Source organism: Silene latifolia, chromosome 9 (assembly GCF_048544455.1).
Source record: "Silene latifolia isolate original U9 population chromosome 9, ASM4854445v1, whole genome shotgun sequence".
Lineage (NCBI taxonomy): Eukaryota > Viridiplantae > Streptophyta > Magnoliopsida > Caryophyllales > Caryophyllaceae > Silene > Silene latifolia.
Genome location: NC_133534.1, coordinates 118,625,308 through 118,630,268, shown reverse-complemented (window position 1 = coordinate 118,630,268; position 4,961 = coordinate 118,625,308). Strand labels below are relative to the sequence as shown.

Sequence of the window (4,961 nt, the reverse complement as noted above, 5' to 3'; positions counted from 1 at the left end):
CTGAAATCAAGCGTCAAAAGAGAATTCAAATATCACATGCCAAGTCAACATCCGAACCTGAAGTAGAATATGCGGATGGTCTGCTAGCACCCTCATTTAGCCTTTCATACATCACACACCCTAAGTCCTTCTCGAGACCGTTATAAGGAGATAGTTAGGAATTTTGATAATCCTCTCAAGCTTGTCAAGTATACCTATCCTTTAGGGCCAAGACATGGAAATCTGATCCCACGTCATTTTAACCTACCTTTATGTGCTCAGGCTACATCAAGCCAAGAGACTCCATTTCCAAGCCATATTACAAGCCATAATCCCATCAAGCCATAACTCCACAAAACAAAGCTCCAGAGATTTGTTCATCAAAGCCTTTTATTTCCGAGCTCCACATTCCAAATATCCAATCCAATTTCACCTTGATGATGTGACCATAATTAGCGCATATTTAGCCCCCGAATTAGCCTTGTTCCCATGCTTTTTAGTGCATATTTGGGTCATTTCTTATCTTTAGTTCTTTGTTTTGCATATTCTTTGAGATTTTGATCCCTTGGTAGGAAAGGCGTAAGAATCTTGCATTTTCATGGCAAAACGAGACTAAATTGATCGAATCCAATGACCAAGCATCAAGGAGAGACAAGATTAGAAGGCCTTTGTACATATGATAGTAGAAGAGCAATGTTGAGAAAGGATCCTTGAGTCCCCAAGGAAATCCCCAAGGAATTTATGAAGAAAAGGGAAGAAAAGAAGAAGATTTCTTGCTGAGTGACAATCCGTGTGGATTGTCCCCAATCCGGCCGTCCTCCAGCTGCAGAATCCGTGCGGCTTTCCTCTAATCCGCTCGGATTCCACATCCACAATCCGCCCGGATTTCCTCGAATCCGCTCGGACCCCATCGCCAGAATCCGCCCGTCCCGACCTTATTCCGCCCGGATTCCAGCACAGCACGATTTCCTCTTCTCCAAGCTACAAAGAAAGAAGCCCTTCCTTCGAAAAATACCGGCTCCAACTTGCTCAATCTAAAAAGTGTAATTACTAGTTTAGCCCTTAGTTAACCCTAATGCATCCTCCCTAATTTCCACTATAAGTACCCCATTAGTCTAATTAGAGGAGCATGTTCTTCTTATCAATAATTAGAGTAGTTAATATCAATCAAATCTCTCTTTAGTATTGTAATCAACAATTAATCAAGTTCTAATACAAGTCTTAATTCCTTAATCTCTCTTTTGTTCATCCTTTATTTTGGGTAATTGAAGATTATTTGGGTTATTATTGGGAGATTGACAACCTCTCAATCAAGCATCAAGTACTTCTTTTATCTTTGCTTTATTATTGGAATCACTAGTAGATATAATTCTCTTAATCCCGTTTTAATTATTGTTAATTACTTCCATTTATTCATCATGTTTCATTTTGTTGGTATGATTGACAACCTTCCTAGCATGATCAACATGATAATGAGTGAGTAGTCTCTTAGCTAGGGTTAAATGGGTGATTAGGGGAAACCAACATGCGGAATGATTCATGCTTAAATTAATATGCTTTCATGTTTTATTTGCTTGCTTGTTTTGATCTCAACTCATGCACATGTTATATTTGATGAAATGCTAAGCCTATGAATCCTTGCATTTACTATCATCTTCTATCTATTCAATGAGACTTGTAAGACATAACCCAACTCGAGTCTCATTAGACCATGCATGTTGTTGAGTAGGGAAGATTAAGTCGACTTGTAGGTGTTGTACAATCTAATCGATTCGGCTCCGGGACCCAAACTTTCCTAGGATTGTAAGATATAACCCAACTCAATCCATCACAACAATAATTGCTTGCTTATAATTTGAGAACATGTTTGTATGATCAATTCCCATTATTCCCCTATGATCCCATGACACCCTAGTGCTTTTTAATCAATTGTTTACACCTCTTTAATTCATCTTGCTTGTTTATTTTCATTGCTATTTTAGTTTAGTGACCTTCTTCATCAACCCAATTTGTGACACCCCTTAGACACCACTAGTTCCAATAGAAATCTCATTTCAATACCCGTCCCTTGGGATCCGACCTTTACTTGCCTCTTTACTAATTGTAGAGTTGTTTGTGAAGCTATAAATTGTGTTTTGATTCGGACGTGACCCAACGACCACACTTTTAATTGTGAACACGAAACGGACCGATCAAAAATGGCGCCGTTGCCGGGGACGGTGTTTGTTTGATTTAGATTTCCTTTTTATTGTTATTAGTTGTGTCTTTCTTCGCCTTGGGGAAGTAAAACTCCTCAAGGTTTGTTCTAATTGTTTTCGAGTTGTTTGATATTTTGCATGTCTAGAAGGTCACAAGGTGATTTGTTACCTTTTGACCGTACAATCGAAAGAACCTTGACGCACAATAGGAGATTTGCTAGGAGGAATTTGAGAGGTATTAGTGAGATTGTTCAACCCACTAGTGAGTTCATCAACCCTTTCGCAATAGAAGGAGAGGAGAACCCATTACACAATACCCCACAAAATCCACCTACAATGCCTAAATTCTCGTCACACTCCGTACCCACCGAGGAGAATCTACCAAATGGTACTCCTACACCGCAACATCTAACCGGAAATTTTATTGCCAAGTCCGCCTTCATCCAATTAGTTGAAAGGAGCCAATTTAGGGGGATGCCTAGTGAAGACCCTCATTCACATATGGAAACCTTTTGCGACTATTGTGATGCAATCTCTCAAACGGGTGTGACTCAAGACCAAATTAGATGGGTCTTATTTCCTTTTTCTCTAATCGGCACCGTGAAGCAATGGTTGAAGGACCTTGACAAGGCCACCCTCGGAATAGATTCTTGGAAGAAGTTGGCTCTAGCTTTCTACAAAAAATTCTACCCACCGGAAAAGACTAACATGCTAAGAGCTCAAATTACGGGTTTTAAGCAAAGGGATGAAGAATCTTTGTATGAAGCTTGGGAGCGGTTTAAGGGAATTTGTCGCTCATGTCCTCACCATGGACTTAGCGAATGGTTTTCGGTACAACAATTTTGGAACGGTTTATATGAGGGTTCAAGCAACATTCTCAATATGGGATCAAATGGAAAGTTCACCGAAGTTGATGACAATCAAACATGGAACAAGATTGAGGAAATGGCGGTCCATAACTCACAATATAGTAGACCTCGCAAGGCTACTAGAGGAGGAAAGCATGAAGTGGACTCCGTTACTCAATTGGGTGCTCAACTTAGTGCTCACATTGACACAATCAACTTGAAGTTTGAACAAGCTATGGATAGACTTGAAGAAAACTCAAAATCATCAAAGCATCATGTTAATGCCATGACGGCATCTTCATCAATCCCAAGTGGGATATGTGAGAATTGTGGAACTTTGGGACATGACCAAGGTGAATGTAGGGGAACAAATGAACAAGTGAATGCTTTCCAAGCATACAAGAGTGGTACCCCTTATTCCAACTATTACAATGAAAACACCAAATTCCATCCAAATCTCTCATACAAAAGCCAAAATGTTCAAAACCCTCAAACAACATACACTCCACCACCCATGAGAAACCAAAATCAAAGACCCTTTTTCAATCAAAATCAAGGTTACCAAAATCAAAATCCATACAATCACCAAAATGACCAAGGTTTTGATGTCCAAAAAGCGGTCCTCCAAATGCAAAAGAATCAACAAGAATTTTTCACTCAAATGCAAAAAGATAGGCAAGCAAAGGAAACCACCATCAACAACATCCTAGCTCACGCCAAGATGTTGGAAACACAATTGACTCAACTAGCATCTTCAAGCTCACAAAGACAAAAGGGGAAATTACCACCTCAAAGTAATCCCCCTAGACATGAAACGGTTAGTGCCATTCACTTGAGAAGTGGTACAAGGTAAGAAGCACCAAGGAAGCAAGTTGAGGATGAAGTTGTGGAAGCTAGTGAAAAGGAAGAAATTGTGCAAAGCTCCAAAGATGGAGAATCATCAAAAGAAGAAAGTTCAAAGAAAAATGAAGACAAGGTCAAGGAGAAGGAGCCCATTGTGATTAGACTCCCTTTTCCAAGTCGTCAAGCCAAGCCCAAATTTGATGACCAACTTGGGAAGTTCATGGAAATTGTGAAGAATTTGGAAGTCTCAATTCCTTTCACGGAATTAATAAATCACGTGCCGGCTTATGCGAAATACATGAAAGATATCCTCACAAAGAAGAAGTAGATCCGGAAGCTTGAGACTATCGCCTTCACTAAGGTGAGTAGTGCAATACTTCAAGGGAGTTCACCTCCAAAATTAAAGGATCCGGGAAGCTTCTCAATACCGTGTACCATTGGCGACACGACGATCAACAAAGCCTTATGTGATCTAGGGGCTATTGTGAGTGTCATGCCGTACTCGGTAAGTAAAAGGTTGGGGATGGGAGAGCTTAAATGCACCAACATCACACTCCAAATGGCCGATAGATCGACGAAGACACCATTAGGGATATGGGAAGATGTCCCCGTGCGAATTGGGAAGTTTTTCATCCCGGTGGACTTTGTCATTGTTGATATGGAGGAAGATTCCAACATTCCAATCATTCTAGGAAGACCTTTCCTACACACATGGTGCGGTAATTGATGTAAAACATGGTGAGCTCACTCTAGAAGTGGGAGATGAAAGCATAACTTTTAATCTTGACAAGACTATGAGAGCTCCTCATTTGCATGAACCATGTTTTATGATTGATCATTATAGCCGAAAGGATGAAAGGAAGAAATCGGAACTCCAATGGAAGAAGAAAATTGAAGATGCTCCATTCAAAGAGCAAGTGAATTATGACAAGGAGAGCTTGCAAAGCTCATCAAAATCAATCAAGGAAGAAGAGAATGGCCTCATTGGCCAAGAGAAGAAATTGGGAGAGTTGTCTCCATCGAATCAAGAGATTTTCAATGATCAACTTAATGAAGTTTGTGGTCTTTGGGACAACGAATTTGAAGGGATTTT

At 40.1% G+C, this 4,961-nt stretch overlaps 1 non-coding gene across 1 annotated transcript; it reads right to left on the bottom strand.

Annotated features, from left to right (window-relative positions):
- Nucleotides 1–2,885: 2,885 nt before the first annotated feature.
- Nucleotides 2,886–2,992, bottom strand: LOC141602858 (small nucleolar RNA R71). Its single transcript, XR_012524764.1, has one exon. It is a non-coding gene; the product is annotated as a small nucleolar RNA R71 (small nucleolar RNA).
- Between the last annotated feature and the right edge of the window lie 1,969 nt (nucleotides 2,993–4,961).